Here is a 13,366-nt window from a genome sequence, read left to right on the forward strand (position 1 = left end):
ATATAATATAATTTACATACTATTCCACAAATTTCTAAAAAACGAACAAGTGCAAAATGGGCCACACAGACCTCTTTTCTATATAGTAAGACATAGTTTGTTTTTTGTGAATATATAGTAAAACATAGTATTATCCTATGTAGATGTCAAAACGTTTGTGTTGGAGTGGCTAGACTGGCTACTTTACAAGCGTTGGGGTGTGGGGTCAAAATTCAGTGCCCGCACTATTACATGATAATTTTCTCTTTGTACCCACCAAATGTTAGATATCTCTAAACAAAACTAATGTTAGATTTTTCCTGCAAATAAAAATGCGAGTTTTTTTTTGCAAAAACACGTCGTGACATGCGCCTTTTGTCGGTGATAGTGGGTCCTGTACATGCTGGCATGCCAAGCATGCACTGGATACATCCAACATACGGAATACCTAACCGTATTTGCACGCTTATAAGTTTGATGACTACAATCACATATTTCACAAATTAGTGCACCAAACTAACCGCTGCTGCGTGTAAGTTCTAACACTCCTAGTGCATTTACATCTTTTAGAAAAGCAAATGAAGTTTTGTCCGCACATTAGTTTCGTCCTATTTCGTCCAATACAATTGTAGGGTTTATTTAGAGCATAAAATTACGAAAAAAACTAACGTCCACACGTGTGGGCGTTTGCACATCGCTCACACACCTCCATCATCACTCATTTTGTCACGTATGAACAGATGACATCTGCAGAATCTTTTTGGTTTTCGGCTTAAAAATGTTTTATCTCTTAATTAAAAAAGCGAATTAAAAATCCGTTTTCATCATTAAATCCGTCTCGATGAGATTTTTAAAACTAGATCCCATGTTGATATGTTTCGGTGATTTTTTTTGTCCAAAAGTTGTTATGATGTTTACACTGTAGTTGCCATAGTGCTTAAACTAAAGTTGCCATGTGGCAATTTTAGTTTGTAGATCATGGCAATTTTAGTTTTTTACTGATGGTAATTCCAGGACTTTGATCATGAAAATATATTTTGTATGAACCATGACAATTTTAAATGCATGTAAAATGGCAATTTTAGTTTATGGTGCATGGCAAGTCTAGTTTCTTATTCCCCGTTTTATAATATGTCAAAATTATTTTTAAATGTAAAAGGAAATAGCTGAAATATATCATGGCAATTTTAGTGTAAACATCATAACAATTCATGTGCAATAGACACGGCAATTTTTAACAAAAAAATTGTCGAAATATATTGATATGAGATCTAGTTTCGAAGATCTCGTCGTGAGGGAATTAACGGTGAAAACGGATCTTCGATCGGATTTTCCATTTAAGAGATAAAACATTTTAAAAACAGAAAATCTAAAAAGATTTTCACATGCATGCAAGCAGTAACATGGCGTAATCTGTATGTTATAGAGCGTGTGGGCGTGTTTGGCTCCCATCACACGTGTGGGCGTTAGCGTTGTCCTAAAATTATGGACACCGATAAGTGCCACACGTGTGGGCTTTAGGAAGCCCGCCCACACATTTTGTGTGGAGTATAAGAGGAACAACCCACACATCTACGTGTGGGCTAAACAAGTAATGACCACACATCTTTTTTTCCCTCCCGAACCCTCTTACACGCTTGCGTGTGGGCGAAGTTGATAACACCCACACGCCCGTATGTCAGGCCTCGTACCTCTTGGTCCCGCACGCCACACGTGACGGTCACCGCGTGCCCGCAGTTGCCATGGTCCAGACCCTCTCCATGTTCGTTTAACTACAGTTACCATGTCGCTGAACTATGGTTGCCATGTCGGACAACTGCAGTTGCCATGGTCGCTCAACTGCAGTTGACATGTATGGTCTGGTCTAATGTAGTTGCCATGATTTCAAAATTTTAGGAGTTGCCACATACTAACACTAGGCAGTTGAGAAAGTTGCCATGTGCTCACAAGCATGCTAGGGCAGTTGCCATGTAAAAGGAAGAGTTGTCATCTACTTAAGTGCATGTTAGGGCAGTTGCCATGTACGTGCACGTTAGGGCAGTTTGCCTTGTACCATGCAAAAACACATGACAACTCGGTAAAAGAGAGTTGTCATCTGCTTACGTGCACACTAGGCAGTTGCCGTGTATCCTGCAAAACACATGGCAACTCGGGTAAAAAAAGAGTTTTCACCTACTTATAGAGCACACTAGGGGCAGTTGCCATGTGCACTGCAAATCATATGGCAACTAGCAGCTTGGGTGTGGGAGAGGAGACAGGCGTGTGGGCGAGATGACAAATACCCACACACTAGCCCTTGTGCGTGCGTGTAAAAATGGCGTGTGGGCGAACTGCTGAACGTCCACACACCAGCCCCTCCCGTGTGGTGAAATGGCCGTATGGGCGACCGGATGAACGTCCACACACCAGGCTAGTCCTACGTGGCACTAGAAACGTGCCAAGATTCGTGCACTCACGAACGGACGCGGATCCACGCGTATGGACGAGATGCAAACACCTACACATGTGGGCGTTAACATTTCCGAAAATTATTATAGGAGCTGTGTCGCACATTAGTTTTAAGACTCCTAATGCATTTACATCTTTTAGAAAAGCAATTTTTTCCCGAAACCCTTATCAGCGGCATGTTGTGGATCCTATTGTCTGCACGTTGTTGCAAATAGTCGGGGCTTCCCGTAAGGACGCCCATTAGTGGGCGGCCCATTTTCTTTTTTTTTTGTTTCTTTTTCTTATTTTATTTTCTTTATTTGTAGATTTTACTTTTCTTATTGAAAAATGTTCTCAGATTTTAAAAATGTTCCAATTTTCTAAAAAATTCAAAAAATCATGTTTTCAAATTTTGTTCCAAATTCTAAAAGGTTTAGAATTTCCAACTATGCTCGCTTTTCTAAAAAATGTTCACATTTTTCTCAAATGTTCACAAATTTTAAAACCTTCATATTTTCAAATTTTGCTTGAAGTTTCAGATAATGTTCCTGCTTTCAAATAATTTTCATGGATTCCAAAAATATTTGTATTTTCAAATTTGTTTAGAGTTTCAATAGATCTTTGTATTTTCAGTTTTATTGGAATTTAGAGTGTTGGTCCTATTTTTGAAAAAGGTTCAAAATTTTCAAATAATGTTTGATTTTCAAAAAATGTTCATGTTTTTTGAAATTTGTCCGCATTTTTTTTTACTTTTCAAAGATATGGAACAAAGAACCAAAACTATTCGTATTCGATATTTAAAAAAATGGATTCTGCCGTTGATGTTCGTTCTTAGTGTTTCGTGCTGCTGTTAACTCAGTAATGGTTGTAGCTCTAGTTGCTAGCAACACGCTACCTCGGTGGAAGGTTTCTGGCTCGATCCCTAGCCAGTGCACAACGTTTTCGTTATTTTCACTCGCTACAGTATCATACGCGTTGTTGGGCCGGCCCAGGTGAGGGCGCCTCTGTGCTAAGCCCCGGCTATCAATCGTGCGTTGAATCCCACCGCTCTAAAATAGATGACTCACCTTTATATTAACTTTATACAAAATTGAGTCATCTATTTTAAAACGGTGGGAGTATTTGGCACCTGTTGTGCCGGTTAAAGACGTTCCTCTATACGGCGCACACCCTGATGTTCTGCGGGCTGGCCCATTAAGAGGTTTCAAGGGGTAGTTCATTCGCTTGCTTCCAGAGGCTTCCAGGACAATTTGAGGAAGCTTCTGGGGTGGTTTTTCTTTGCCTTTTTTGTTCGTATTTTCACTCTTTTTTGTATTTCATTTTTAGTTTTATTTTTTATTTTTCTGTTTTCCTAATTTTTCTATACAATTTTTCCCTTTCCTGTTCTTTTTATAAAATGCATGAACTTTTTTGAAATGCAAAAACTAGTTTGCAAATTCGTGAAGTTTTTTCTCTATTTCCATGAGCTTTTTTTGATTTTGCAATTTTTTAAAATATTCATGAAATTTTTTACCTAAATTATAAACTCTTTTCAATATCATGATTTTTTTTCAAAATTCATGAACTTTTTTTTAAATGGATGAGCATTTTCCGAATGCATGATCTTTTGTTTTCAAAATCGATGAACCATTTTTGAAAATCTGTGTTTTTTCTAATTCGTGATTTTTTTCTCAAAATTGATGAAATTTTGTAAAATTCGCATAATTTTTTCACTCATCGAAAATTTGTAGGGTATTATTTTAAATTTAAGGATATGTTTGGATGATCGACTCCTGCGTCGGACAAATTTTGTTTTGAAGGTAAGCGTTTTCAGATGCCCTAACACCCCGAGCAAGAGCTTCTCCAATAGACGCGCCAAATAAAGCCCGCGCACGAAAAAAAGGGTTTTACCGCGCGCTCCAGTGGTCGCGGGAAAAAGTGGCGCGCAAAAAAAAACGGCCGCGCGCGAGGGAAAAGGCGGGAGCGCGCGCTGCAATTTTGACGCGTGTCGACGCACGCGTGCTATAAATTCAGCGCCCTCCCACCGCTCTGCCTCACCATGCGCCCTCCGCCACTCTCTCCGCTGCTCTTTCTCGCCTCGCTGCCGCCGCGCCGCCGGGAAAGTTGCGTCTAGGGCGGCGTTCGCGCGCGCCCGTCCGTCTCCTTCTCCGCCGAGATCCGATCCGGTGAGATGCACCTCGACCTCGGCACATTCAACACCGCCCACGAGGCCGCCCGCGCGTACGACACGTCAGTGTGGCACCTCCGGTGGCCTCGTAGGGAGATGAACTTCCCCGAGGTGGTGACGCCGGAGCAGGCGTAGGAGCACGCACCTCCCTCGCGGCTTGTCACTGACAAGGACCATCGCGACAACCGGAGGCGGGAGCGCTGCCTCGGCATCGCTGAGATGGACGAGGAGGCCATGGCGATGTGGCGCCAACACTTCCCGGAGGACGTTGTCAACGTGCGTGAATTATACGGGCAAAGGAGGATGGAGCGGGCCGCCTATCGCGAGGACAGGTGTACGCGGAATGCGGCCGCACTCTTCAACATCAAGCTCAAAGAAGCATCGACGTGGGACTCCAACGATGAACGATGGATTGGCGCATTCATTACGATGTCGGAGGAGGAGGACATCACCGAGTCGGAGTCTGAGGAGGAGGAGGAGGAGGAGGACAACGACGAGTAGCTGAAATATGACTATCTTTTTTATCTTTCTGTGCTATGAACTATTTCCTCCTTCCATCTATATAGAGCCTAATCGTTTTTCGAGGCTAACTTTGACCAAGTGTTATAGTAATAATATATGACATGCAAGTTACACAAAGCATACCGTCAAATTCGTACGTGAAAGGAGCTTCCAATGATATAATTTTCATATTATACATCTCATGTATTATTAGTCTTATCAATAGTTAAAGGCGGTCTCAAAAAACACATTAGGCCCTATATAGATGGAAGGAGGGAGTATCTATGCTATCCTTTTGTATGGTTTTTTAATTACCTATGCTATGAACTATCTTGTTTTCTGCGCATGTATGTGTATCGTGCGCTGTATTTTAGCGCGTCTGATGAAGCACAACAGCGGCGCGCTAAAAATTTGTAGCGCATGGTGAAGCAACTAAGGACTCGGGCGCAAAAACTGCCGTTGCGCATGATGATGTTATGTACCTAGGGTAGGGTCATGGACCTATCTAGGATACCATACCCAAGGACATCCTTAGACGAAGCTACCTTTCAGTCGACCAAGAGGGACTCCACTCGACCGGCTAGAAGACACTCGACAAACCTAAAGACACTCGACCATGAAGACTCACTCGACCACCAGGAGTTCAGGATCTACTCTTTATCCAAACGGTCTGTAATTAAGTAGTCTTAATGGTCATGATGACACTTTATGTAGGGCGTTACCAGTAACGCCCGGCCTTAATGTACTTTAACCCTCTGCTACGTGGGTTGGCTGGGGTCCTGGCGTCCTCTATATAAGCCACCCCCTCCACTGGTAGAAGGGTTCGCACCCCTGTAACTCGTATACACATAAACCAGTCGACCGCCTCCGGGCTCCGAGACGTAGGGCTATTACTTCCTCAGAGAAGGGCCTGAACTCGTAAAACACTCGTGTGTACAACTACTCCATAGCTAGGATCTTGCCTCTCCATACCTACCCCCCATTCTACTGTCAGACTTAGAACCACGACAGTTGGCGCCCACCTTGGGGCAGGTGTCTTAGCGACTTTTTGGAGAAGTTGCAATTTGTCCGATTGCCTTCATCATGGTTTCCGGCGGAGCTCTGGTCGAGGGCCGCGAGATCCGTCTTGGTGCGCTCGCTTTTATCGGCGACGACTCCGCTTGGCTCCAGGAGGCACCACTCGACATCGACGCGCTCACCGTCCGCGGGGCGACGCACTTTCGGGCGTGTGTCCGCGGCGTCCTGCTGCGGCAGCCGTCGACTCCTTATCGGTCGACTCCTGTGTTGTCTTCCCTCCATGTCTCCCGCCAGCGCAAGCGCTCCGGTCGGTCGAGGCTCCAGCGATGGGTGAGACACGCAGTGGCTCGCCAATCGGCCACCACCCAAGTCACGGCAATTGAGCCCGACGAATCTCTCTACGGCCTGTTCGACTGGCTCCGTAGAGACTGCATCCGAGTGCGATAGCAGTGATCCAGCGGCGGAGGTCCTGATGGTCAACGGGCCTCGTAGCCCTCCCAATTTCCCCCGCAATGACGGGATGGATGACGGGGGCGACCCCGCTCAGGCCCACGAAGAGTATCAGCCCGAGCCACTCACTTCTCAATAGAGGGAAGAACTTCGCCGCCGGAACATGGATGCCCTGCATACTCCCATTGCAGGAGAAACTCCTGAGGCTCGTGCCTTGGAAGAGGCGCGTTTGGCCAACTTGGCTGAACGTACTCGACTGGAGAACCTCCAGCGAGCACTCGACGAGCGTGCACGTCAATGAGTACCTGACTCCAGACGACGTCAGCTCTTTCCTCAACCGACTCAGGTATATCGAACCCCGATTCAGAATTTGGCAGCTGCAGCCCGTATAGCGGAGTCAATTCAGCCCTCCCAGTCGGAGGCTGGAAGAGGCTTGATGCAGATCAGGGATTTGCTCCGGGCGGCAGGAGATCAAAATTCAGTTGTGTCACAGTCGCGCAACAGGATTCACTGTCGATCCGTCGCTGCGAATACTGTTCAGTCGGCTCACAGCCCAAGGTCGCCTCCGAGGCGCGTGGGACGTGAAGGCCGACGGGACCACTATGATGATCGATTTGATTGTGACGACAGGCGTCGAGTGCCCTCTCCTCCCCCGAGAAGTGGGTCTAACGCCCATCGGCAGCAAGATGACAGGCGCCAGCTCAGTGTTGGGCGGAGAGCTCCAGTCGACCCCAGAGAGTCAGGCTTTGACGCGAGATCCATCATCATGCAAGGTTTGGTCGACCGGAACAGAGCTCATAGAGGTGGCCACGATAGAGATGTGCCCACAAGCAGTCGAGTCCATGTTTCAGGTCCAGAATGCTTTAGCAGAGCCATCAGAGCCGCAGTGATACCCCCCAACTTCAGGTTGGCGACTGGAGTGAGTAAGTTCATCGGAGAGTCTAAGCCTGAAACTTGGCTTGAAGACTACCGAGTGGCTGTACAAATTGGTGGCGGTAATGATGAGGTGGCCATGAAGCATTTGCCACTTATGCTAGAGGGTTCGGCCAGGGCGTGGTTGAATCAGTTAGCTCCTAGCAGCATTTACACCTGGGAAGATCTTTCCTGAGTGTTCGTCAGGACGTTCGAGGGAACTTGCAAACGACCGGCCGGATTGACAGAGCTGCAAGTTTGTGTGCAAAAGTCGAGTGAAACATTGAGAGATTACATCCAGAGATGGACCACTTTGCATCATACTGTAGAGAATGTGTCAGACCATCAAGCAGTCTGCGCCTTCAAGGATGGTGTCAAGAACAGAGAGTTGAGCCTGAAGTTTGGTCGAACTGGAGATATGACCCTGAGTCGGATGATGGAAATAGCCACCAAGTACGCCAATGGCGAAGAAGAGGACCGACTCCGGAGTGGCAAGTACAAGCCGAGCCAGTCGGAAAAGGGAAACTCCAGTTGGAAACAGAAGCGGAAGGCCGAGCTAGCTGCTCCTGGAGAGGCTCTGGCCGTGACTCGGGGCAAATTCAAAGGGAATCCCAAAGGATCTTGGAACCCCAAGAAGGTAAAGGATAAGGAAGGTAATGACGTGATGGATCTACCGTGTCATATCCACACGAAGAAAGACGAAGAGGGTAACTTCATCTACCTAAAGCATACCACTCGCCAGTGCCGGCTCTTAATTCAGCAGTTTCTAGGAAAACAGCCGAAGGACAAAGAGAAGGAGTCGGACAAGGCCGAGGACAAGGAGGACAGTGATGGAGAGTACCCTCATGTCAACTCCACTATGATGATTTTTGCTGATGTAGAGAGCAAAAGTCGACTGAAAGTGATCAACCATGAGGTCAATATGGTCGCCCCGGCGACACCAAGCTATCTGAGATGGTCGCAAACTCCCATTACTTTTGACCAGTCTGATCACCCTACTCACATTGCCACCCCTGGGAGGCAAGCGCTGGTGGTCGACCCAGTTGTCGAAGGCACTTGACTGACGAAGGTATTGATGGATGGCGGCGGTGGATTGAATATACTGTATGCAGAGACACTCAAGGGAATGAGCATTCCGATGTCCAGGCTTAGTTCCAGCAACATGAGTTTTCACGGAATCATCCCTGGGAAGAAGGCTGAGTCACTCGGCCAAATAGCTCTGGATTTAGTGTTCGGCGACTCGAAGCATTTCCGCAAAGAGAAGCTGACATTTGAAGTCGTGGATTTCCGAAGCGCCTACCACGCTATTTTGGGAAGACCAGCCTATGCCCGCTTCATGGCTCGACCATGTTATGTGTACCTCAAATTAAAGATGCCTGGCCCCAAAGGCGTGATCACTATCACTGGCAGCCGGAAGAAGGCAGAAGAGTGTTTCCAGAAAGGCTCAAAGATTGCGGATGACCAGATAACAGTGGTAGAGCTGGAGGAATACAAGAAGAATGCAGATCCGAGTGATTTGTTGCGGGCCAAGAAGCCCGCCACAGAGTCAGCATTTCAGTCGTCTGGGGAGACGAAGCCAGTTCATATCCACCCGACTGACCCCAATGCAGCTCCGACCCATATTTCCACAACACTCGACTCTAAATAGGAAGAAGCGCTCATCCAGTTCCTCCGTGAGAACTGGGACATCTTTGCATGGAAGCCAGCTGACATGCCGGGTGTTCCCAGGGGGCTGGCTGAGCATCGCCTTAGAGTCGACTCAAAAGCGAAACCTGTTAAAGAACATCTTCGACGGTCCGCTGTTCAGAAGAAAAAAGCCATTGGCGAGGAGGTGGCTCGACTCCTTGCAGCAGAGTTTATCCGAGAGATATACCACTCCGAGTGGCTCGCCAATGTTGTCATGGTTCCCAAGAAGGATAACTCACTTCGCATGTGCATTGATTTCAAACATATCAATCGGGCTTGCCCAAAAGATCATTTTCCTCTCCCTCGCATCGACCAAATTGTCGACTCGACCGCAGGGTGCGAGAGATTGTCTTTTTTAGACGCTTATTCCGGGTATCATCAGATCCGTCTGTATGGACCTGACAAAATCAAAACAGCTTTCATCACTCCATTCGGGTGCTTCTGCTATATCACCATGCCATTCGGCCTCAAGAATGCCGGAGCCACGTTCATGAGAATGATTCAAAAGTGTTTACTCACTCAAATCAGTCGGAATGTGGAAGCGTACATGGATGATATCGTGGTCAAGTCGCGAAAGGGTTCCGACCTATTGACTAACCTAGCTGAAACATTTGCCAATCTCAGAAGGTATGATATCAAGCTCAATCCATCGAAGTGCACATTCGGAGTACCTGGCGGAAAGTTACTCGGTTTTCTCGTTTCAGAACGAGGAATCGATGCTAACCCAGAAAAAGTTGGCATCATACTCCGAATGAAACGCCCTGTGCGTGTGCACGATGTCCAGAAGCTTACTGGATGCTTGGCCGCGTTAAGTCGATTCATCTCTCGCCTCGGTGAAAAGGCATTGCCCCTTTACCGACTGATGAAGAAGGCAGACAAGTTCGAGTGGACTCCAGAAGCTGATGCAGCGTTTGTCGAGTTAAAAACTCTGCTCTCCACCCAGCCGGTGCTTGCTGCTCCAATCAGCAAAGAGCCTCTGTTGCTTTATATTGCAGCCACGGGACAAGTCGTCAGTACAGTACTTACGGTCGAGCGGGAAGAAGAAGGGAAAGCCTTCAAAGTTCAGCGCCCAGTGTATTATCTCTCTGAAGTTTTGACCCCATCGAAGCAAAGATATCCTCATTATCAGAAGCTTGTATATGGGATCTACATGACCATGAAGAAGGTTGCTCATTATTTCTCTGATCATGACATTACAGTCGTCAGCGACGCACCATTGTCAGAGATTCTGCACAACAGAGATGCAACTGGTCGAGTGGCTAAATGGGCGATTGAACTCCTTCCCCTTGATGTCAAATTCGAGGCTAAGAAATCCATTAAGTCCTAGGCTATAGCAGATTTCCTTGCCGAGTGGATTGAGCAACAGCAGCCGACTCAAGTTCACTCAGAGAATTGGACCATGTTCTTTGATGGATCTAAGATGTTAAATGGTTCTGGTGCTGGGGTTGTTTTCGTTTCCCCCGAGGAGATAAACTCAAATATGTGCTCCAAATCCACTTTGATTCCTCCAACAATGAAGCAGAATATGAAGCACTCTTGTACGTGTTGCGCATGGCCATTTCACTCGGCGTCCGTCGCCTTATGGTCTATGGCGACTCAGATTTGGTGGTCAATCAGGTGATGAAGGAGTGGGACGTTAGAAGCCCAGCCATGACTAGATACTGCAATGCAGTGAGGAAGCTCGAAAAGAAGTTCGAAGGGTTAGAGCTCCACCACATACCCCGACTGAAAAATCAAGCAGCTGATGATTTGGCGAAGATAGGATCCAAGAGAGAAGCCATCCCCAGTGATGTGTTCTTGGAGCATATCCACACTCCGTCAGTCATAGAAGATCCTTTTACCGACGAAGCTCCGCAACCTAAGAGTGTTACGGATCCGACTGAGGTTGAAGTCCCAGCAGTGGTCGACCTGATCATGGAAGTCTTAGTGATCACTCCCGATTGGACAGTACCATATATCACGTATATCTTGAGGAAAGAACTCCCGGAGGACGAAGAAGAGGCTCGACAGATCGTCCGCCGATCTAAGGCCTTTACCGTGATAAGGGAACGGTTGTATAGAGAAAGCGCGACTGGAGTTGGTCAGAAATGCATAACACCGGAGGAAGGTCGAATAATCCTTGATGACATCCACTCGGGGACCTGTGGCCATCATGCGTCCTCTCGGACCATCGTGGCCAAAGCATATCGAGCCGGATTTTATTGGCCAAGAGAGAATGAAATGGCGAAGGAGATAGTCGACAAGTGCAGGGATGTCAACTTTACTCCAATATGTCACACAAGCCCGCGTCAGCTTTGAAGACTATACCACTCGTCTGGCCCTTTGCAGTATGGGGTTTGGATATGGTCGGTCCTTTGAGAATAGGCAGAAGCGGTTTTACCCATGTGCTGGTAGCAGTCGACAAGTTCACCAAGTGGATCGAAGCTAAACCCATCAAGAACCTCGATGCCGGTACTGCTGTCAGCTTCATCAGAGAATTGATATTCAGATATGGAGTCCCGCATAGCATCATCACTGACAACGGGTCAAACTTCGATTCCGAAGAGTTCAGAGCTTTCTGCACGTCTCAAGGCACACGAGTCGACTATGCTTCAGTCGCTCATCCACAGTCGAATGGACAGGCAGAACGAGCAAATGGCTTGATTCTCAAAGGGTTGAAACCCCGATTGATGCGTGATCTCAAGCATGCGGCTGGTGCATGGGTCGATGAACTTCCCTCGGTGCTTTGGGGGTTAAGGACCACGCCCAACTGGTCGACTGGAAGAACTCCATTCTTCTTGGTCTACGGAGCTGAAGCAGTCTTGCCGAGCGACCTTCTCCATAATGCTCCCCGGGTCGAGCTCTACACCGAAGCTGAAGCAGAACAAGCGCGGCAGGACGCAGTCGACCTTTTAGAGGAAGAAAGGGAGATGGCTCTGATCAGATTGACCATTTACCAACAAGACTTGCGTCGCTTCCACGCCAAAAACGTGAAGAGTCGAGCCTTCCAAGAAGGAGATTTAGTTCTCCGAGTGGATCAGCAGAAACCACACAAGCTTGCTCCTTCTTGGGAAGGTCCCTTCATCGTCACCAAGGTTCTCCACAATGGAGCAATACCGTCTTTACAATGTCGAGCATCAGATCGACGAGCCCTGAGCTTGGAACGCGGAGCTTCTCCGCCCCTTTTACACTTAAGTATTCACTCGGATGAGTTGTAATAAAAGTACTTCTGTAGTTTATTTATCAAAGACAAGAGCTTTATAATTTTCCCAGTAATCGTTATTTCTTTTGTCCACACAAAACAATCCCCCAGTGGGTGGCTTGGCTGCGAATCCAATTCGCCCAAGTCTGTAAAAAAATCCTAACCGAGTGGTGAGCCAGTCTCCCACACGAAGGCTTAGCTGCGAAATCCGTTTCGCCTAAGATAAACAAAATCCTACCGAGTGGTAAGCCAGCCTTCCACTCGGAGGCTTAGCTGCAGTCCAAGTACTCGCCTAAGATAAACAAAATCCTGTCGAGTGGTAAGCCAGCCTTCCACTCGGAGGCTTAGCTGCAGTCCAAGTACTCGCCTAAGATAAACAAAATCCTATCGAGTGGTAAGCCAGCCTTCCACTCGGAGGCTTAGCTGCAGTCCAAGTACTCGCCTAAGATAAACAAAATCCTACCGAGTGGTAAGCCAGCCTTCCACTCGGGGGCTTAGCTGCAGCATTGCGCTCGCCTAAGTACGAATACAACATGCGCTTTACAAGGAGGACGAGGTGCAGGTCGACTGCTACCCTCTCCTTCCGAGCTACGCCACAAATACAATGTGCGCTTTGCAAGGAGGACGAGGCGCAAGTCGACTGCTACCCACTCCTTCCGAGCTACGCCACCAATACAAAATCCTACCGAGTGGAGAGGAAACCTCCCACTCGGGGGCTTAGCTGCAGCCCAGTGCTCGCCTAAGTTCTTGAAAATCCTACCGAGTGGAGAGAAAACCTCCCACTCGAGGGCTTAGCTGCAGCCTAGTGCTCGCCTAAGTATCTAAAATCCTACCAAGTGGAGAGCAAACCTCCCACTCGGGGGCTTAGCTGCAGCCTAGTGCTCGCCTAAGTATCTAAAATCCTACCGAGTGGAGAGCAAATCTCCCACTCGGGGGCTTAGCTGCAGCCTAGTGCTCGCCTAAGTATCTAAAATCCTACCGAGTGGAGAGCAAACCTCCCACTCGGGGGCTTAGCTGCAGTCTAGTGCTCGCCTAAGTATCTGAAA

This window comes from Triticum aestivum, chromosome 1B (assembly GCF_018294505.1).
Source record: "Triticum aestivum cultivar Chinese Spring chromosome 1B, IWGSC CS RefSeq v2.1, whole genome shotgun sequence".
NCBI classification, from domain to species: domain Eukaryota; kingdom Viridiplantae; phylum Streptophyta; class Magnoliopsida; order Poales; family Poaceae; genus Triticum; species Triticum aestivum.